The 22,873-nt window shown below is 43.9% G+C and overlaps 1 long non-coding RNA gene across 5 annotated transcripts in view; it reads left to right on the top strand.

Moving 5' to 3' along the window:
• LOC307181365 overlaps nt 1–22,873 on the top strand; it is a 1,041,989-nt gene that overhangs the window by 880,014 nt on the left and 139,102 nt on the right. For all 5 annotated transcript variants that reach the window (XR_013826595.1, XR_013826596.1, XR_013826597.1 and 2 more), the window contains exon 3: nt 15,061–15,142. This is a non-coding gene — a long non-coding RNA (uncharacterized lncRNA). The remainder of the gene's footprint in view (nt 1–15,060; nt 15,143–22,873) is intronic.

Raw genomic sequence — 22,873 nt, 5'->3', positions numbered from 1 at the left:
CTTTCTTTTGAGCTGGCCGCAACACCGCAGGATGGCTTCAGGCCCTAATCTGGTTCCGGTACGGCACGCTGAGCCTTTGGTTATTTCCTCTTCCTGTTGGGAAATGAGAGTTAAATTTCCCGTCCAGACACCTCCAGCTAGTCTCTCATTGGTTCTCGCTATTCCTGTTCATCCTCCGCAGAAATTGCAAACTGGGCCAAACAGGAGGTTAAAGGGACTAACTCTCCAAGTCGGGAGAGTGTTAGTAAAGTGTCTGGAATGTTGCACCCGAGTACCAGGGGAGGAAAACTAAGACATATTTGAACACGTCTCCCGTTCACATAGTTGATCATACTCTGGGTTCCAAATGCATGTTTTAGCTGAAGGAAGAATACCTTAAACCTGGGTAGTTGAAACCCGTGGAATGGGTACCATGCAATATGACTTCAAAGGGTCTTCATTTGCTCACCGAACCTCTCCAATCCTATCACTGCTGCGTTTATGCCCCTGTACACACGCTTGATTCTCTTTTGGAGACATAGCAATCCATAGGTTTTAAGATACTTACTAGTCAGGTACATTCTTAGGCGTTTAATATGGGGTGTTGAGTCCATTTCGTTGAGCAAGGAGTAGCTATTGTCTATTCCATATTTGGCTTAAGGAACTTTATCTGTGCTCATTTCAATCTCTGGTTTTATGCAGCACTCCAACTCACCTTTCCCCTTAAGCAAGCATAAGTTGGTTTTCTAAATTTGAGACCCTGTTCTGTTTTGGAATGCAGTTCCTGTGTAGCCAAGCTTACATTCCGTGTATTAGTGATATCTTATGATGTTTCTTTTTCTGTGTGACTTATTTCAGTTAGAATCATCGTACCTGAATCCACTCATTATGCTGCTACGGGCCTGATGACATAGATTTCATTGCTGAGTGATACTGCATTGTACGTAAGTACCACAAGTTCTTTATCCATTTTTCACTTTCTGTGATATTGAACTTGTCCGGTAAACGAGGTTCTTGTAAACGGAGGCGTCCCAAACTTTGGGGTGGCTGTGTCTTTTTGATTTTAATTTCCCTAAGCTATAGGACCATAAGTGGAAGTGCCCTAGGCTCTGTTGCTTTGTTTTTTAGATGTTTCAGGAAACACCATACACTTCTCCGGAGTGGTTGTTTGCAATTTACATCCCGGCCATCAGCATAACAAGGCTCCCAGTTCTCCATGGCCTGTCCTGCCTTTCTGGATTTTACACTTTTTTCAGATGGCCCTTTTGACCTGGGGGAAGTGAGACTTCATTGTAGTTCAGATTTCCTTTGCAAGCTTGCTTGGTTGGCCAAAAAGGGCGTATGCGTTTTTTCCTGAATATATTCAGGAAAAAACGCATACGCCCTTTTTGGCCAAGTGCATCATTGTGGACGTTCTGCCTCTTTTCCTATGCTTGCAATGCAATTCCAGTCTACCTCCTGAAATCGGTTTCCTGCAATTCTGCCCCGCTTTCAAGTCCTCTTGGCAGCCTTACTTCAGTCTATTTTTGGACGATAGCTGTCATTTATAACTCTGCAGGTTTGTGAATTACAGTGTCCCTGAGCTCCTTTCTTCAACTCGGTTTCTTGTGACCTGGCCGCAACACCGCAGGATGGCTTCAGGCCCTAATCTGGTTCCGGCCCGGCATGCTGAGCCTTTGGTTAATTCCTCTTCCTGGTGGGAAATGAGAGTTAAATTTGCCCGTCCAGACACCTCCAGCTAGCCTCTCATTGGTTCTCGCTATTCCTGTTCATCTTCCGCAGAAATTGCAAACTGGGCCAAACAGGAGGTTAAAGGGACTGACTCTCCAAGTCGGGAGAGTGTTAGTAAAGCGTCTGGAATGTTGCACCCGAGTACCAGGGGAGGAAAACTGAGACATATTTGAACACGTCTCCCGTTCACATGGTTGATCATACTCTGGGTTCCACATGCATGTTTTAGCTGAAGGAAGAATACCTTAAACCTGGAGAGTTGAGACCCGTGGAATGGGTACCATGCAATATGACTTCAAAGGGTCTTCATTTGCTCACCGAACCTCTCCAATCCTATCACTGCTGCGTTTATTCCCCTGTACACACGCTTGATTCTCTTTTGGAGACATAGCAATCCATAGGTTTTAAGATACTTACTAGTCAGGTACATTCTTAGGGGTTTAATATGGGGTTTTGAGTCCATTTCGTTGAGCAAGGAGTAGCTCTTGTCTATTCCGTATTTGGCTTAAGGAAATTTATCTGTGCTCATTTCAATCTCTGGTTTTATGCAGCACCCCAACTCACCTTTACCCTTAAGCAAGAATACGTTGGTTTTCTAAATTTGAGAACCTGTTCTGTTTTGGAATGCAGTTCCTGTGTAGCCAAGTTTACATTCCGTGTATTAGTGATATCTTATGATGTTTCTTTTTCTGTGTGACTTATTTCAGTTAGAATCATCATACCTGAATCCACTCATTATGCTGCTACGGGCCTGATGACATAGATTTCATTGCTGAGTGATATTGCTTTGTAAGTAAATACCACAAGTTCTTTATCCATTTTTCACTTTCTGCGATGTTGAACTTGTACTGTAAACGAGGTTCTTGTAAACAGTGCCGTTCCAAACTTTGGGGTGGCTGTGTCTTTTTGATTTTAATTTCCCTAAGCTATAGGACCATAAGTGGAAGTGCCCTAGGTTCTGTTGCTTTGTTTTTTAGATGTTTCAGGAAACACCATACACTTCTCCCGAGTGTCTGTTGGCAATTTACATCCCGCCCATCAGCATAACAAGGCTCCCAGTTCTCCATGGCCTGTCCTGCCTTTCTGGATTTTACACTTTTTTCAGATGGCCCTTTTGACCGGGGGGAAGTGAGACTTCATTGTAGTGCAGATTTCCTTTGCAAGCTTGCTTGGTTGGCCAAAAAGGGCGTATGCGTTTTTTCCTGAATATATTCAGGAAAAAACGCATACGCCCTTTTTGGCCAAGTGCATCATTGTGGACGTTCTGCCTCTTTTCCTATGCTTGCAATGCAATTCCAGTCTACCTCCTGAAATCGGTTTCCTGCAATTCTGCCCCGCTTTCAAGTCCTCTTGGCAGCCTTACTTCAGTCTATTTTTGGACGATAGCTGTCATTTATAACTCTGCAGGTTTGTGAATTACAGTGCCCCTGAGCTCCTTTCTTCAACTCGCTTTCTTTTGAGCTGGCCGCAACACCGCAGGATGGCTTCAGGCCCTAATCTAGTTCCAGTACGGCACGCTGAGCCTTTGGTTATTTCCTCTTCCTGGTGGGAAATGAGAGTTAAATTTGCCCGTCCAGACACCTCCAGCTAGCCTCTCATTGGTTCTCGCTATTCCTGTTCATCTTCCGCAGAAATTGCAAACTGGGCCAAACAGGAGGTTAAAGGCGCTGACTCTCCAAGTCGGGAGAGTGTTAGTAAAGCGTCTGGAATGTTGCACCCGAGTACCAGGGGAGGAAAACTGAGACATATTGGAACACGTCTCCCGATCACATGGTTGATCATACTCTGGGTTCCACATGCATGTTTTAGCTGAAGGAAGAATACCTAAAACCTGGGTAGTTGAAACCCGTGGAATGGGTACCATGCAATATGACTTCAAAGGGTCTTCATTTGCTCACCGAACCTCTCCAATCCTATCACTGCTGAGTTTATGCCCCTGTACACATGCTTGATTCTCTTTCGGAGACATAGCAATCCATAGGTTTTAAGATACTTACTAGTCAGGTACATTCTTAGGCGTTTAATATGCGGTGTTGAGTCCATTTCATTGAGCAAGGAGTAGCTCTTGTCTATTCCATATTTGGCTTAAGAAACTTTATCTGTGCTCATTTCAATCTCTGGTTTTATGCAGCACCCCAACTCACCTTTACCCTTAAGCAAGCATAAGTTGGTTTTCTAAATTTGAGACCTTGTTCTGTTCTGTAATTCAGTTCCTGTGTAGCCAAGTTTACATTCCGTGTATTACTGATATCTTATGATGTTTCTTTTTCTGTGTGACTTATTTCAGTTAGAATCATCATACCTGAATCCACTCATTGTGCTGCTAAGGGCCTGATGACATAGATTTCATTGCTGAGTGATATTGCTTTGTAAGTGAATACCACAACTTCTTTATCCATTTTTCACTTTCTGCGATGTTGAACTTGTACTGTAAATGAGGTTCTTGTAAACAGAGCCGTTCCAAACTTTGGGGTGGCTGTGTCTTTTTGATTTTAATTTCCCTAAGCTATAGGACCATAAGTGGAAGTGCCCTAGGTTCTGTTGCTTTGTTTTTTAGATGTTTCAGGAAACACCATACACTTCTCCCGAGTGGTTGTTGGCAATTTACATCCCGCCCATCAGCATAACAAGGCTCCCAGTTTTCCATGGCCTGTCCTGCCTTTCTGGATTTTACACTTTTTTCAGATGGCCCTTTTGACCGGGGGGAAGTGAGACTTCATTGTAGTGCAGATTTCCTTTGCAAGCTTGCTTGGTTGGCCAAAAAGGGCGTATGCGTTTTTTCCTGAATATATTCAGGAAAAAACGCATACGCACTTTTTGGCCAAGTGCATCATTGTGGACGTTCTGCCTCTTTTCCTATGCTTTCAATGCAATTCCAGTCTACCTCCTGAAATCGGTTTCCTGCAATTCTGCCCCGCTTTCAAGTCCTCTTGGCAGCCTTACTTCAGTATATTTTTGGACGATAGCTGTCATTTATAACTCTGCAGGTTTGTGAATTACAGTGCCCCTGAGCTCCTTTCTTCAACTCGCTTTCTTGTGACCTGGCCGCAACACCGCAGGATGGCTTCAGGCCCTAATCTGGTTCCGGCACGGCACGCTGAGCCTTTGGTTATTTCCTCTTCCTGTTGGGAAATGAGAGTTAAATTTGCCCGTCCAGACACCTCCAGCTAGCCTCTCATTGGTTCTCGCTATTCCTGTTCATCTTCCGCAGAAATTGCAAACTGTGCCAAAAAGGAGGTTAAAGGCGCTGACTCTCCAAGTGGGGAGAGTGTTAGTAAAGCGTCTGGAATGTTGCACCCGAGTACCAGGGGAGGAAAACTGAGACATATTTGAACACGTCTCCCATTCACATGGTTGATCATACTCTGGGTTCCACATGTATGTTTTAGCTGAAGGAAGAATACCTTAAACCTGGAGAGTTGAGACCCGTGGAATGGGTACCATGCAATATGACTTCAAAGGGTCTTCATTTGCTCACCGAACCTCTCCAATCCTATCACTGCTGCGTTTATTCCCCTGTACACACGCTTGATTCTCTTTTGGAGACATAGCAATCCATAGGTTTTAAGATACTTACTAGTCAGGTACATTCTTAGGGGTTTAATATGGGGTTTTGAGTCCATTTCGTTGAGCAAGGAGTAGCTCTTGTCTATTCCATATTTGGCTTAAGGAACTTTATCTGTGCTCATTTCAATCTCTGGTTTTATGCAGCACCCCAACTCACCTTTCCCCTTAAGCAAGCATAGGTTGGTTTTCTAAATTTGAGACCCTGTTCTGTTTTGGAATGCAGTTCCTGTGTAGCCAAGTTTACATTCCGTGTATTAGTGATATCTTATGATGTTTCTTTTTCTGTGTGACTTATTTCAGTTAGAATCATCGTACCTGAATCCACTCATTATGCTGCTACGGGCCTGATGACATAGATTTCATTGCTGAGTGATACTGCATTGTACGTAAGTACCACAAGTTCTTTATCCATTTTTCACTTTCTGCGATGTTGAACTTGTACTGTAAACGAGGTTCTTGTAAACAGAGGCGTCCCAAACTTTGGGGTGGCTGTGTCTTTTTGATTTTAATTTCCCTAAGCTATAGGACCATAAGTGGAAGTGCCCTAGGTTCTGTTGCTTTGTTTTTTAGATGTTTCAGGAAACACCATACACTTCTCCCGAGTGTCTGTTGGCAATTTACATCCCGCCCATCAGCATAACAAGGCTCCCAGTTCTCCATGGCCTGTCCTGCCTTTCTGGATTTTACACTTTTTTCAGATGGCCCTTTTGACCGGGGGGAAGTGAGACTTCATTGTAGTGCAGATTTCCTTTGCAAGCTTGCTTGGTTGGCCAAAAAGGGCGTATGCGTTTTTCCCTGAATATATTCAGGAAAAAACGCATACGCCCTTTTTGGCCAAGTGCATCATTGTGGACGTTCTGCCTCTTTTCCTATGCTTGCAATGCAATTCCAGTCTACCTCCTGAAATCGGTTTCCTGCAATTCTGCCCCGCTTTCAAGTCCTCTTGGCAGCCTTACTTCAGTCTATTTTTGGACGATAGCTGTCATTTATAACTCTGCAGGTTTGTGAATTACAGTGCCCCTGAGCTCCTTTCTTCAACTCGCTTTCTTTTGAGCTGGCCGCAACACCGCAGGATGGCTTCAGGCCCTAATCTAGTTCCAGTACGGCACGCTGAGCCTTTGGTTATTTCCTCTTCCTGGTGGGAAATGAGAGTTAAATTTGCCCGTCCAGACACCTCCAGCTAGCCTCTCATTGGTTCTCGCTATTCCTGTTCATCTTCCGCAGAAATTGCAAACTGGGCCAAACAGGAGGTTAAAGGCGCTGACTCTCCAAGTCGGGAGAGTGTTAGTAAAGCGTCTGGAATGTTGCACCCGAGTACCAGGGGAGGAAAACTGAGACATATTGGAACACGTCTCCCGATCACATGGTTGATCATACTCTGGGTTCCACATGCATGTTTTAGCTGAAGGAAGAATACCTAAAACCTGGGTAGTTGAAACCCGTGGAATGGGTACCATGCAATATGACTTCAAAGGGTCTTCATTTGCTCACCGAACCTCTCCAATCCTATCACTGCTGAGTTTATGCCCCTGTACACATGCTTGATTCTCTTTCGGAGACATAGCAATCCATAGGTTTTAAGATACTTACTAGTCAGGTACATTCTTAGGCGTTTAATATGCGGTGTTGAGTCCATTTCATTGAGCAAGGAGTAGCTCTTGTCTATTCCATATTTGGCTTAAGAAACTTTATCTGTGCTCATTTCAATCTCTGGTTTTATGCAGCACCCCAACTCACCTTTACCCTTAAGCAAGCATAAGTTGGTTTTCTAAATTTGAGACCTTGTTCTGTTCTGTAATTCAGTTCCTGTGTAGCCAAGTTTACATTCCGTGTATTACTGATATCTTATGATGTTTCTTTTTCTGTGTGACTTATTTCAGTTAGAATCATCATACCTGAATCCACTCATTGTGCTGCTAAGGGCCTGATGACATAGATTTCATTGCTGAGTGATATTGCTTTGTAAGTGAATACCACAACTTCTTTATCCATTTTTCACTTTCTGCGATGTTGAACTTGTACTGTAAATGAGGTTCTTGTAAACAGAGCCGTTCCAAACTTTGGGGTGGCTGTGTCTTTTTGATTTTAATTTCCCTAAGCTATAGGACCATAAGTGGAAGTGCCCTAGGTTCTGTTGCTTTGTTTTTTAGATGTTTCAGGAAACACCATACACTTCTCCCGAGTGGTTGTTGGCAATTTACATCCCGCCCATCAGCATAACAAGGCTCCCAGTTTTCCATGGCCTGTCCTGCCTTTCTGGATTTTACACTTTTTTCAGATGGCCCTTTTGACCGGGGGGAAGTGAGACTTCATTGTAGTGCAGATTTCCTTTGCAAGCTTGCTTGGTTGGCCAAAAAGGGCGTATGCGTTTTTTCCTGAATATATTCAGGAAAAAACGCATACGCCCTTTTTGGCCAAGTGCATCATTGTGGACGTTCTGCCTCTTTTCCTATGCTTGCAATGCAATTCCAGTCTACCTCCTGAAATCGGTTTCCTGCAATTCTGCCCCGCTTTCAAGTCCTCTTGGCAGCCTTACTTCAGTCTATTTTTGGACGATAGCTGTCATTTATAACTCTGCAGGTTTGTGAATTACAGTGCCCCTGAGCTCCTTTCTTCAACTCGCTTTCTTTTGAGCTGGCCGCAACACCGCAGGATGGCTTCAGGCCCTAATCTAGTTCCAGTACGGCACGCTGAGCCTTTGGTTATTTCCTCTTCCTGGTGGGAAATGAGAGTTAAATTTGCCCGTCCAGACACCTCCAGCTAGCCTCTCATTGGTTCTCGCTATTCCTGTTCATCTTCCGCAGAAATTGCAAACTGGGCCAAACAGGAGGTTAAAGGCGCTGACTCTCCAAGTCGGGAGAGTGTTAGTAAAGCGTCTGGAATGTTGCACCCGAGTACCAGGGGAGGAAAACTGAGACATATTGGAACACGTCTCCCGATCACATGGTTGATCATACTCTGGGTTCCACATGCATGTTTTAGCTGAAGGAAGAATACCTAAAACCTGGGTAGTTGAAACCCGTGGAATGGGTACCATGCAATATGACTTCAAAGGGTCTTCATTTGCTCACCGAACCTCTCCAATCCTATCACTGCTGAGTTTATGCCCCTGTACACATGCTTGATTCTCTTTCGGAGACATAGCAATCCATAGGTTTTAAGATACTTACTAGTCAGGTACATTCTTAGGCGTTTAATATGCGGTGTTGAGTCCATTTCATTGAGCAAGGAGTAGCTCTTGTCTATTCCATATTTGGCTTAAGGAACTTTATCTGTGCTCATTTCAATCTCTGGTTTTATGCAGCACCCCAACTCACCTTTACCCTTAAGCAAGCATAAGTTGGTTTTCTAAATTTGAGACCTTGTTCTGTTCTGTAATTCAGTTCCTGTGTAGCCAAGTTTACATTCCGTGTATTACTGATATCTTATGATGTTTCTTTTTCTGTGTGACTTATTTCAGTTAGAATCATCATACCTGAATCCACTCATTGTGCTGCTAAGGGCCTGATGACATAGATTTCATTGCTGAGTGATATTGCTTTGTAAGTGAATACCACAACTTCTTTATCCATTTTTCACTTTCTGCGATGTTGAACTTGTACTGTAAATGAGGTTCTTGTAAACAGAGCCGTTCCAAACTTTGGGGTGGCTGTGTCTTTTTGATTTTAATTTCCCTAAGCTATAGGACCATAAGTGGAAGTGCCCTAGGTTCTGTTGCTTTGTTTTTTAGATGTTTCAGGAAACACCATACACTTCTCCCGAGTGGTTGTTGGCAATGTACATCCCGCCCATCAGCATAACAAGGCTCCCAGTTTTCCATGGCCTGTCCTGCCTTTCTGGATTTTACACTTTTTTCAGATGGCCCTTTTGACCGGGGGGAAGTGAGACTTCATTGTAGTGCAGATTTCCTTTGCAAGCTTGCTTGGTTGGCCAAAAAGGGCGTATGCGTTTTTTCCTGAATATATTCAGGAAAAAACGCATACGCACTTTTTGGCCAAGTGCATCATTGTGGACGTTCTGCCTCTTTTCCTATGCTTTCAATGCAATTCCAGTCTACCTCCTGAAATCGGTTTCCTGCAATTCTGCCCCGCTTTCAAGTCCTCTTGGCAGCCTTACTTCAGTATATTTTTGGACGATAGCTGTCATTTATAACTCTGCAGGTTTGTGAATTACAGTGCCCCTGAGCTCCTTTCTTCAACTCGCTTTCTTGTGACCTGGCCGCAACACCGCAGGATGGCTTCAGGCCCTAATCTGGTTCCGGCACGGCACGCTGAGCCTTTGGTTATTTCCTCTTCCTGTTGGGAAATGAGAGTTAAATTTGCCCGTCCAGACACCTCCAGCTAGCCTCTCATTGGTTCTCGCTATTCCTGTTCATCTTCCGCAGAAATTGCAAACTGTGCCAAAAAGGAGGTTAAAGGCGCTGACTCTCCAAGTGGGGAGAGTGTTAGTAAAGCGTCTGGAATGTTGCACCCGAGTACCAGGGGAGGAAAACTGAGACATATTTGAACACGTCTCCCATTCACATGGTTGATCATACTCTGGGTTCCACATGTATGTTTTAGCTGAAGGAAGAATACCTTAAACCTGGAGAGTTGAGACCCGTGGAATGGGTACCATGCAATATGACTTCAAAGGGTCTTCATTTGCTCACCGAACCTCTCCAATCCTATCACTGCTGCGTTTATTCCCCTGTACACACGCTTGATTCTCTTTTGGAGACATAGCAATCCATAGGTTTTAAGATACTTACTAGTCAGGTACATTCTTAGGGGTTTAATATGGGGTTTTGAGTCCATTTCGTTGAGCAAGGAGTAGCTCTTGTCTATTCCATATTTGGCTTAAGGAACTTTATCTGTGCTCATTTCAATCTCTGGTTTTATGCAGCACCCCAACTCACCTTTCCCCTTAAGCAAGCATAGGTTGGTTTTCTAAATTTGAGACCCTGTTCTGTTTTGGAATGCAGTTCCTGTGTAGCCAAGTTTACATTCCGTGTATTAGTGATATCTTATGATGTTTCTTTTTCTGTGTGACTTATTTCAGTTAGAATCATCGTACCTGAATCCACTCATTATCCTGCTACGGGCCTGATGACATAGATTTCATTGCTGAGTGATACTGCATTGTACGTAAGTACCACAAGTTCTTTATCCATTTTTCACTTTCTGCGATGTTGAACTTGTACTGTAAACGAGGTTCTTGTAAACAGAGGCGTCCCAAACTTTGGGGTGGCTGTGTCTTTTTGATTTTAATTTCCCTAAGCTATAGGACCATAAGTGGAAGTGCCCTAGGTTCTGTTGCTTTGTTTTTTAGATGTTTCAGGAAACACCATACACTTCTCCCGAGTGTCTGTTGGCAATTTACATCCCGCCCATCAGCATAACAAGGCTCCCAGTTCTCCATGGCCTGTCCTGCCTTTCTGGATTTTACACTTTTTTCAGATGGCCCTTTTGACCGGGGGGAAGTGAGACTTCATTGTAGTGCAGATTTCCTTTGCAAGCTTGCTTGGTTGGCCAAAAAGGGCGTATGCGTTTTTCCCTGAATATATTCAGGAAAAAACGCATACGCCCTTTTTGGCCAAGTGCATCATTGTGGACGTTCTGCCTCTTTTCCTATGCTTGCAATGCAATTCCAGTCTACCTCCTGAAATCGGTTTCCTGCAATTCTGCCCCGCTTTCAAGTCCTCTTGGCAGCCTTACTTCAGTCTATTTTTGGACGATAGCTGTCATTTATAACTCTGCAGGTTTGTGAATTACAGTGCCCCTGAGCTCCTTTCTTCAACTCGCTTTCTTTTGAGCTGGCCGCAACACCGCAGGATGGCTTCAGGCCCTAATCTAGTTCCAGTACGGCACGCTGAGCCTTTGGTTATTTCCTCTTCCTGGTGGGAAATGAGAGTTAAATTTGCCCGTCCAGACACCTCCAGCTAGCCTCTCATTGGTTCTCGCTATTCCTGTTCATCTTCCGCAGAAATTGCAAACTGGGCCAAACAGGAGGTTAAAGGCGCTGACTCTCCAAGTCGGGAGAGTGTTAGTAAAGCGTCTGGAATGTTGCACCCGAGTACCAGGGGAGGAAAACTGAGACATATTGGAACACGTCTCCCGATCACATGGTTGATCATACTCTGGGTTCCACATGCATGTTTTAGCTGAAGGAAGAATACCTAAAACCTGGGTAGTTGAAACCCGTGGAATGGGTACCATGCAATATGACTTCAAAGGGTCTTCATTTGCTCACCGAACCTCTCCAATCCTATCACTGCTGAGTTTATGCCCCTGTACACATGCTTGATTCTCTTTCGGAGACATAGCAATCCATAGGTTTTAAGATACTTACTAGTCAGGTACATTCTTAGGCGTTTAATATGCGGTGTTGAGTCCATTTCATTGAGCAAGGAGTAGCTCTTGTCTATTCCATATTTGGCTTAAGAAACTTTATCTGTGCTCATTTCAATCTCTGGTTTTATGCAGCACCCCAACTCACCTTTACCCTTAAGCAAGCATAAGTTGGTTTTCTAAATTTGAGACCTTGTTCTGTTCTGTAATTCAGTTCCTGTGTAGCCAAGTTTACATTCCGTGTATTACTGATATCTTATGATGTTTCTTTTTCTGTGTGACTTATTTCAGTTAGAATCATCATACCTGAATCCACTCATTGTGCTGCTAAGGGCCTGATGACATAGATTTCATTGCTGAGTGATATTGCTTTGTAAGTGAATACCACAACTTCTTTATCCATTTTTCACTTTCTGCGATGTTGAACTTGTACTGTAAATGAGGTTCTTGTAAACAGAGCCGTTCCAAACTTTGGGGTGGCTGTGTCTTTTTGATTTTAATTTCCCTAAGCTATAGGACCATAAGTGGAAGTGCCCTAGGTTCTGTTGCTTTGTTTTTTAGATGTTTCAGGAAACACCATACAATTCTCCCAAGTGTCTGTTGGCAATTTACATCCCGCCCATCAGCATAACAAGGCTCCCAGTTCTCCATGGCTTGTCCTGCCTTTCTGGATTTTACACTTTTTTCAGATGGCCCTTTTGACCGGGGGGAAGTGAGACTTCATTGTAGTGCAGATTTCCTTTGCAAGCTTGCTTGGTTGGCCAAAAAGGGCGTATGCGTTTTTTCCTGAATATATTCAGGAAAAAACGCATACGCCCTTTTTGGCCAAGTGCATCATTGTGGACGTTCTGCCTCTTTTCCTATGCTTTCAATGCAATTCCAGTCTAGCTCCTGAAATCGGTTTCCTGCAATTCTGCCCCGCTTTCAAGTCCTCTTGGCAGCCTTACTTCAGTCTATTTTTGGACGATAGCTGTCATTTATAACTCTGCAGGTTTGTGAATTACAGTGCCCCTGAGCTCCTTTCTTCAACTTGCTTTCTTGTGACCTGGCCGCAACACCACAGGATGGCTTCAGGCCCTAATCTGATTCCGGCAGGGCACGCTGAGCCTTTGGTTAATTCCTCTTCATGGTGGAAAATGAGAGTTAAATTTGCCCGTCCAGACACCTCCAGCTAGCCTCTCATTGGTTCTCGCTATTCCTGTTCATCTTCCGCAGAAATTGCAAACTGGGCCAAACAGGAGGTTAAAGGCGCTGACTCTCCAAGTCGGGAGAGTGTTAGTAAAGCGTCTGGAATGTTGCACCCAAGTACCAGGGTACAAAAACTGAGACATATTTGAACACGTCTCCCGATCACATGGTTGATCATACTCTGGGTTCCACATACATGTTTTAGCTGAAGGAAATATACCTAAAACCTGGGTAGTTGAAACCCTTGGAATGGGTACCATGCAATATGACTTCAAAGGGTCTTCATTTGCTCACCGAACCTCTCCAATCCTATCACTGCTGCGTTCATGCCCCTGTACACATGCTTGATTCTCTTTCGGAGACATAGCAATCCATAGGTTTTAAGATACTTACTAGTCAGGTACATTCTTAGGCGTTTAATATGCGGTGTTGAGTCCATTTCGTTGAGCAAGGAGTAGCTCTTGTCTATTCCATATTTGGCTTAAGGAACTTTATCTGTGCTCATTTCAATCTCTGGTTTTATGCAGCACCCCAACTCACCTTTCCCCTTAAGCAAGCATAAGTTGGTTTTCTAAATTTGAGACCCTGTTCTGTTCTGTAATTCGGTTCCTGTGTAGCCAAGTTTACATTCCGTGTATTAGTGACATCTTATGATGTTTCTTTTTCTGTGTGACTTATTTCAGTTAGAATCATCATACCTGAATCCACTCATTGTTCTGCTAAGGGCCTGATGACATAGATTTCATTGCTGAGTGATATTGCTTTGTAAGAAAATACCACAACTTCTTTATCCATTTTTCACTTTCTGCGATGTTGAACTTGTACTGTAAACGAGGTTCTTGTAAACAGAGGCGTCCCAAACTTTAGGGTGGCTGTGTCTTTTTGATTTTAATTTCCCTAAGCTATAGGACCATAAGTGGAAGTGGCCTAGGTTCTGTGGCTTTGTTTTTTAGATGTTTCAGGAAACACGATACACTTCTCCCGAGTGTCTGTTGGCAATTTACATCCCGCCCATCAGCATAACAAGGCTCCCAGTTCTCCATGGCCTGTCCTGCCTTTCTGGATTTTACACTTTTTTCAGATGGCCCTTTTGACCGGGGGGAAGTGAGACTTCATTGTAGTGCAGATTTCCTTTGCAAGCTTGCTTGGTTGGCCAAAAAGGGCGTATGCGTTTTTTCCTGAATATATTCAGGAAAAAACGCATACGCCCTTTTTGGCCAAGTGCATCATTGTGGACGTTCTGCCTCTTTTCCTATGCTTTCAATGCAATTCCAGTCTACCTCCTGAAATCGGTTTCCTGCAATTCTGCCCCGCTTTCAAGTCCTCTTGGCAGCCTTACTTCAGTCTATTTTTGGACGATAGCTGTCATTTATAACTCCTCAGGTTTGTGAATTACAGTGCCCCTGAGCTCCTTTCTTCAACTAGTTTTCTTGTGAGCTGGCTGCAACACCGCTGGATGGATTCAGGCCCTAATCTGGTTCCGGCACGGCATGCTGAGCCTTTGGTTATTTCCTCTTTCTGGTGGGAAATGAGAGTTAAATTTGCCCATCCAGACACCTCCAGCTAGTCTCTCATTGGTTCTCGCTATTCCTGTTCATCTTCCGCAGAAATTGCAAACGGGGCCAAACAGGAGGTTAAAGGTGCTGACTCTCCAAGTGGGGAGAGTGTTAGTAAAGCGTCTGGAATGTTGCACCCGAGTACCAGGGGAGGAAAACTGAGACATATTTGAACACGTCTCCCATTCACACGGTTGATCATACTCTGGGTTCCACATGCATGTTTTAGCTGAAGGAAGAATACCTTAAACCTGGAGAGTTGAGACCCGTGGAATGGGTACCATGCAATATGACTTCAAAGGGTCTTCATTTGCTCAAGACCCTCTCCAGTCCTATCACTGCTGCGTTTATGCCCCTGTACACATGCTTGATTCTCTTTCGGAGACATAGCAATCCATACGTTTTAAGATACTTACTAGACAGGTACATTCTTAGGCGTTTAATATGCGGTGTTGAGACCATTTCGTTGAGCAAGGAGTAGCTCTTGTCTATTCCATATTTGGCTTAAGGAACTTTATCTGTGCTCATTTCAATCTCTGGTTTTATGCAGCACCCCAACTCACCTTTACCCTTAAGCAAGAATAAGTTGGTTTTCTAAATTTGAGACACTGTTCTGTTTTGGAATGCAGTTCCTGTGTAGCCAAGTTTACATTCCGTGTATTACTGATATCTTATGATGTTTCTTTTTCTGTGTGACTTATTTCAGTTAGAATCATCATACCTGAATCCACTCATTATGCTGCTACGGGCCTGATGACATAGATTTCATTGCTGAGTGATACTGCATTTTACGTAAGTACCACAAGTTCTTTATCCATTTTTCACTTTCTGTGATATTGAACTTGTACTGTAAACGAGGTTCTTGTAAACAGAGGCGTCCCAAACTTTGGGGTGGCTGTGCCTTTTTGATTTTAATTTCCCTAAGCTATAGGACCATAAGTGGCAATGCCCTAGTCTCCGTTGCTTTGTTTTTTAGATGTTTCAGGAAACACCATACACTTCTCCCAAGTGTCTGTTGGCAATTTACATCCCGCCAATCAGCATAACAAGGCTCCCAGTTCTCCATGGCCTGTCCTGCCTTTCTGGATTTTACACTTTTTTCAGATGGCCCTTTTGACCAGGGGGAAGTGAGACTTCATTGTAGTGCAGATTTCCTTTGCAAGCTTGCTTGGTTGGCCAAAAAGGGCGTATGCGTTTTTCCCTGAATATATTCAGGAAAAAACGCATACGCCCTTTTTGGCCAAGTGCATCATTGTGGACGTTCTGCCTCTTTTCCTATGCTTTCAATGCAATTCCAGTCTACCTCCTGAAATCGGTTTCCTGCAATTCTGCCCCGCTTTCAAGTCCTCTTGGCAGCCTTACTTCAGTCTATTTTTGGACGAGAGCTGTCATTTATAACTCTGCAGGTTTGTGAATTACAGTGCCCCTGAGCTCCTTTCTTCAACTCGCTTTCTTTTGAGCTGGCCGCAACACCGCAGGATGGCTTCAGGCCCTAATCTGGTTCCGGCACGGCACGCTGAGCGTTTGGTTAATTCCTCTTCCTGGTGGGAAATGAGAGTTAAATTTGCCCGTCCAGACACCTCCAGCTAGCCTCTCATTGGTTCTCGCTATTCCTGTTCATCTTCTGCAGAAATTGCAAACTGGGCCAAACAGGAGGTTAAAGGGACTGACTCTCCAAGTGGGGAGAGTGTTAGTAAAGCGTCTTCAATGTTGCACCCGAGTACCAGGGGAGGAAAACTGAGACATATTTGAACACGTCTCCCGATCACATGGTTGATCATACTCTGGGTTCCACATGCATGTTTTAGCTGAAGGAAATATACCTAAAACCTGGGTAGTTGAAACCCTTGGAATGGGTACCATGCAATATGACTTCAAAGGGTCTTCATTTGCTCACCGAACCTCTCCAATCCTATCACTGCTGCGTTCATGCCCCTGTACACATGCTTGATTCTCTTTCGGAGACATAGCAATCCATAGGTTTTAAGATACTTACTAGTCAGGTACATTCTTAGACGTTTAATATGCGGTGTTGAGTCCATTTCGTTGAGCAAGGAGTAGCTCTTGTCTATTCTATATTTGGCTTAAGGAACTTTATCTGTGCTCATTTCAATCTCTGGTTTTATGCAGCACCCCAACTCACCTTTCCCCTTAAGCAAGCATAAGTTGGTTTTCTAAATTTGAGACCCTGTTCTGTTCTGTAATTCGGTTCCTCTGTAGCCAAGTTTACATTCCGTGTATTAGTGACATCTTATGATGTTTCTTTTTCTGTGTGACTTATTTCAGTTAGAATCATCATACCTGAATCCACTCATTGTTCTGCTAAGGGCCTGATGACATAGATTTCATTGCTGAGTGATATTGCTTTGTAAGAAAATACCACAACTTCTTTATCCATTTTTCACTTTCTGCGATGTTGAACTTGTACTGTAAACGAGGTTCTTGTAAACAGAGGCGTCCCAAACTTTAGGGTGGCTGTGTCTTTTTGATTTTAATTTCCCTAAGCTATAGGACCATAAGTGGAAGTGGCCTAGGTTCTGTTGCTTTGTTTTTTAGATGTTTCAGGAAACACGATACACTTCTCCCGAGTGTCTGTTGGCAATTTACATCCCGCCCATCAGCATAACAAGGCTCCCAGTTCTCCATGGCCTGTCCTGCCTTTCTGGATTTTACACTTTTTTCAGATGGCCCTTTTGACCGGGGGGAAGTGAGACTTCATTGTAGTGCAGATTTCCTTTGCAAGCTTGCTTGGTTGGCCAAAAAGGGCGTATGCGTTTTTTCCTGAATATATTCAGGAAAAAACGCATACGCCCTTTTTGGCCAAGTGCATCATTGTGGACGTTCTGCCTCTTTTCCTATGCTTTCAATGCAATTCCAGTCTACCTCCTGAAATCGGTTTCCTGCAATTCTGCCCCGCTTTCAAGTCCTCTTGGCAGCCTTACTTCAGTCTATTTTTGGACGATAGCTGTCATTTATAACTCCTCAGGTTTGTGAATTACAGTGCCCCTGAGCTCCTTTCTTCAACTAGTTTTCTTGTGAGCTGGCTGCAACACCGCTGGATGGATTCAGGCCCTAATCTGGTTCCGGCACGGCATGCTGAGCCTTTGGTTATTTCCTCTTTCTGGTGGGAAATGAGAGTTAAATTTGCCCATCCAGACACCTCCAGCTAGTCTCTCATTGGTTCTCGCTATTCCTGTTCATCTTCCGCAGAAATTGCAAACGGGGCCAAACAGGAGGTTAAAGGTGCTGACTCTCCAAGTGGGGAGAGTGTTAGTAAAGCGTCTGGAATGTTGCACCCGAGTACCAGGGGAGGAAAACTGAGACATATTTGAACACGTCTCCCATTCACACGGTTGATCATACTCTGGGTTCCACATGCATGTTTTAGCTGAAGGAAGAATACCTTAAACCTGGAGAGTTGAGACCCGTGGAATGGGTACCATGCAATATGACTTCAAAGGGTCTTCATTTGCTCAAGAACCTCTCCAGTCCTATCACTGCTGCGTTTATGCCCCTGTACACATGCTTGATTCTCTTTCGGAGACATAGCAATCCATACGTTTTAAGATACTTACTAGACAGGTACATTCTTAGGCGTTTAATATGCGGTGTTGAGTCCATTTCGTTGAGCAAGGAGTAGCTCTTGTCTATTCCATATTTGGCTTAAGGAACTTTATCTGTGCTCATTTCAATCTCTGGTTTTATGCAGCACCCCAACTCACCTTTACCCTTAAGCAAGAATAAGTTGGTTTTCTAAATTTGAGACACTGTTCTGTTTTGGAATGTAGTTCCTGTGTAGCCAGGTTTACATTCCGTGTATTACTGATATCTTATGATGTTTCTTTTTCTGTGTGACTTATTTCAGTTAGAATCATCATACCTGAATCCACTCATTATGCTGCTACGGGCCTGATGACATAGATTTCATTGCTGAGTGATACTGCATTGTACGTAAGTACCACAAGTTCTTTATCCATTTTTCACTTTCTGTGATATTGAACTTGTACTGTAAACGAGGTTCTTGTAAACAGAGGCGTCCCAAACTTTGGGGTGGCTGTGCCTTTTTGATTTTAATTTCCCTAAGCTATAGGACCATAAGTGGCAATGCCCTAGTCTCCGTTGCTTTGTTTTTTAGATGTTTCAGGAAACACCATACACTTCTCCCAAGTGTCTGTTGGCAATTTACATCCCGCCAATCAGCATAACAAGGCTCCCAGTTCTCCATGGCCTGTCCTGCCTTTCTGGATTTTACACTTTTTTCAGATGGCCCTTTTGACCAGGGGGAAGTGAGACTTCATTGTAGTGCAGATTTCCTTTGCAAGCTTGCTTGGTTGGCCAAAAAGGGCGTATGCGTTTTTCCCTGAATATATTCAGGAAAAAACGCATACGCCCTTTTTGGCCAAGTGCATCATTGTGGACGTTCTGCCTCTTTTCCTATGCTTTCAATGCAATTCCAGTCTACCTCCTGAAATCGGTTTCCTGCAATTCTGCCCCGCTTTCAAGTCCTCTTGGCAGCCTTACTTCAGTCTATTTTTGGACGAGAGCTGTCATTTATAACTCTGCAGGTTTGTGAATTACAGTGCCCCTGAGCTCCTTTCTTCAACTCGCTTTCTTTTGAGCTGGCCGCAACACCGCAGGATGGCTTCAGGCCCTAATCTGGTTCCGGCACGGCACGCTGAGCGTTTGGTTAATTCCTCTTCCTGGTGGGAAATGAGAGTTAAATTTGCCCGTCCAGACACCTCCAGCTAGCCTCTCATTGGTTCTCGCTATTCCTGTTCATCTTCTGCAGAAATTGCAAACTGGGCCAAACAGGAGGTTAAAGGGACTGACTCTCCAAGTGGGGAGAGTGTTAGTAAAGCGTCTTCAATGTTGCACCCGAGTACCAGGGGAGGAAAACTGAGACATATTTGAACACGTCTCCCGATCACATGGTTGATCATACTCTGGGTTCCACATGCATGTTTTAGCTGAAGGAAATATACCTAAAACCTGGGTAGTTGAAACCCTTGGAATGGGTACCATGCAATATGACTTCAAAGGGTCTTCATTTGCTCACCGAACCTCTCCAATCCTATCACTGCTGCGTTCATGCCCCTGTACACATGCTTGATTCTCTTTCGGAGACATAGCAATCCATAGGTTTTAAGATACTTACTAGTCAGGTACATTCTTAGACGTTTAATATGCGGTGTTGAGTCCATTTCGTTGAGCAAGGAGTAGCTCTTGTCTATTCTATATTTGGCTTAAGGAACTTTATCTGTGCTCATTTCAATCTCTGGTTTTATGCAGTACCCCAACTCACCTTTCCCCTTAAGCAAGCATAAGTTGGTTTTCTAAATTTGAGACCCTGTTCTGTTCTGTAATTCGGTTCCTCTGTAGCCAAGTTTACATTCCGTGTATTAGTGACATCTTATGATGTTTCTTTTTCTGTGTGACTTATTTCAGTTAGAATCATCATACCTGAATCCACTCATTGTTCTGCTAAGGGCCTGATGACATAGATTTCATTGCTGAGTGATATTGCTTTGTAAGAAAATACCACAACTTCTTTATCCATTTTTCACTTTCTGCGATGTTGAACTTGTACTGTAAACGAGGTTCTTGTAAACAGAGGCGTCCCAAACTTTAGGGTGGCTGTGTCTTTTTGATTTTAATTTCCCTAAGCTATAGGACCATAAGTGGAAGTGGCCTAGGTTCTGTTGCTTTGTTTTTTAGATGTTTCAGGAAACACCATACACTTCTCCCGAGTGTCTGTTGGCAATTTACATCCCGCCCATCAGCATAACAAGGCTCCCAGTTCTCCATGGCCTGTCCTGCCTTTCTGGATTTTACACTTTTTTCAGATGGCCCTTTTGACCGGGGGGAAGTGAGACTTCATTGTAGTGCGGATTTCCTTTGCAAGCTTGCTTGGTTGGCCAAAAAGGGCGTATGCGTTTTTTCCTGAATATATTCAGGAAAAAACGCATACGCCCTTTTTGGCCAAGTGCATCATTGTGGACGTTCTGCCTCTTTTCCTATGCTTTCAATGCAATTCCAGTCTACCTCCTGAAATCGGTTTCCTGCAATTCTGCCCCGCTTTCAAGTCCTCTTGGCAGCCTTACTTCAGTCTATTTTTGGACGATAGCTGTCATTTATAACTCCTCAGGTTTGTGAATTACAGTGCCCCTGAGCTCCTTTCTTCAACTAGTTTTCTTGTGAGCTGGCTGCAACACCGCTGGATGGATTCAGGCCCTAATCTGGTTCCGGCACGGCATGCTGAGCCTTTGGTTATTTCCTCTTTCTGGTGGGAAATGAGAGTTAAATTTGCCCATCCAGACACCTCCAGCTAGTCTCTCATTGGTTCTCGCTATTCCTGTTCATCTTCCGCAGAAATTGCAAACGGGGCCAAACAGGAGGTTAAAGGTGCTGACTCTCCAAGTGGGGAGAGTGTTAGTAAAGCGTCTGGAATGTTGCACCCGAGTACCAGGGGAGGAAAACTGAGACATATTTGAACACGTCTCCCATTCACACGGTTGATCATACTCTGGGTTCCACATGCATGTTTTAGCTGAAGGAAGAATACCTTAAACCTGGAGAGTTGAGACCCATGGAATGGGTACCATGCAATATGACTTCAAAGGGTCTTCATTTGCTCAAGAACCTCTCCAGTCCTATCACTGCTGCGTTTATGCCCCTGTACACATGCTTGATTCTCTTTCGGAGACATAGCAATCCATACGTTTTAAGATACTTACTAGACAGGTACATTCTTAGGCGTTTAATATGCGGTGTTGAGTCCATTTCGTTGAGCAAGGAGTAGCTCTTGTCTATTCCATATTTGGCTTAAGGAACTTTATCTGTGCTCATTTCAATCTCTGGTTTTATGCAGCACCCCAACTCACCTTTACCCTTAAGCAAGAATAAGTTGTTTTTCTAAATTTGAGACACTTTTCTGTTTTGGAATGCAGTTCCTGTGTAGCCAGGTTTACATTCCGTGTATTACTGATATCTTATGATGTTTCTTTTTCTGTGTGACTTATTTCAGTTAGAATCATCATACCTGAATCCACTCATTATGCTGCTACGGGCCTGATGACATAGATTTCATTGCTGAGTGATACTGCATTGTACGTAAGTACCACAAGTTCTTTATCCATTTTTCACTTTCTGTGATATTGAACTTGTACTGTAAACGAGGTTCTTGTAAACAGAGGCGTCCCAAACTTTGGGGTGGCTGTGCCTTTTTGATTTTAATTTCCCTAAGCTATAGGACCATAAGTGGCAATGCCCTAGCCTCTGTTGCTTTGTTTTTTAGATGTTTCAGGAAACACCATAAACTTCTCCCAAGTGTCTGTTGGCAATTTACATCCCGCCAATCAGCATAACAAGGCTCCCAGTTCTCCATGGCCTGTCCTGCCTTTCTGGATTTTACACTTTTTTCAGATGGCCCTTTTGACCAGGGGGAAGTGAGACTTCATTGTAGTGCAGATTTCCTTTGCAAGCTTGCTTGGTTGGCCAAAAAGGGCGTATGCGTTTTTCCCTGAATATATTCAGGAAAAAACGCATACGCCCTTTTTGGCCAAGTGCATCATTGTGGACGTTCTGCCTCTTTTCCTATGCTTTCAATGCAATTCCAGTCTACCTCCTGAAATCGGTTTCCTGCAATTCTGCCCCGCTTTCAAGTCCTCTTGGCAGCCTTACTTCAGTCTATATTTGGACGAGAGCTGTCATTTATAACTCTGCAGGTTTGTGAATTACAGTGCCCCTGAGCTCCTTTCTTCAACTCGCTTTCTTTTGAGCTGGCCGCAACACCGCAGGATGGCTTCAGGCCCTAATCTGGTTCCGGCACGGCACGCTGAGCGTTTGGTTAATTCCTCTTCCTGGTGGGAAATGAGAGTTAAATTTGCCCGTCCAGACACCTCCAGCTAGCCTCTCATTGGTTCTCGCTATTCCTGTTCATCTTCCGCAGAAATTGCAAACTGGGCCAAACAGGAGGTTAAAGGGACTGACTCTCCAAGTGGGGAGAGTGTTAGTAAAGCGTCTTCAATGTTGCACCCGAGTACCAGGGGAGGAAAACTGAGACATATTTGAACACGTCTCCCGATCACATGGTTGATCATACTCTGGGTTCCACATGCATGTTTTAGCTGAAGGAAATATACCTAAAACCTGGGTAGTTGAAACCCTTGGAATGGGTACCATGCAATATGACTTCAAAGGTTCTTCATTTGCTCACCGAACCTCTCCAATCCTATCACTGCTGCGTTCATGCCCCTGTACACATGCTTGATTCTCTTTCGGAGACATAGCAATCCATAGGTTTTAAGATACTTACTAGTCAGGTACATTCTTAGGCGTTTAATATGCGGTGTTGAGTCCATTTCGTTGAGCAAGGAGTAGCTCTTGTCTATTCCATATTTGGCTTAAGGAACTTTATCTGTGCTCATTTCGATCTCTGGTTTTATGCAGCACCCCAACTCACCTTTCCCCTTAAGCAAGCATAAGTTGGTTTTCTAAATTTGAGACCCTGTTCTGTTCTGTAAT

The sequence above is a fragment of the Stenella coeruleoalba genome (genome assembly GCF_951394435.1).
Source record: "Stenella coeruleoalba genome assembly, contig: scaffold_107, whole genome shotgun sequence".
NCBI lineage: Eukaryota > Metazoa > Chordata > Mammalia > Artiodactyla > Delphinidae > Stenella > Stenella coeruleoalba.
Note: the sequence above shows the minus strand (reverse complement) of the source record. Positions and strands in the feature narration are given on the sequence as shown.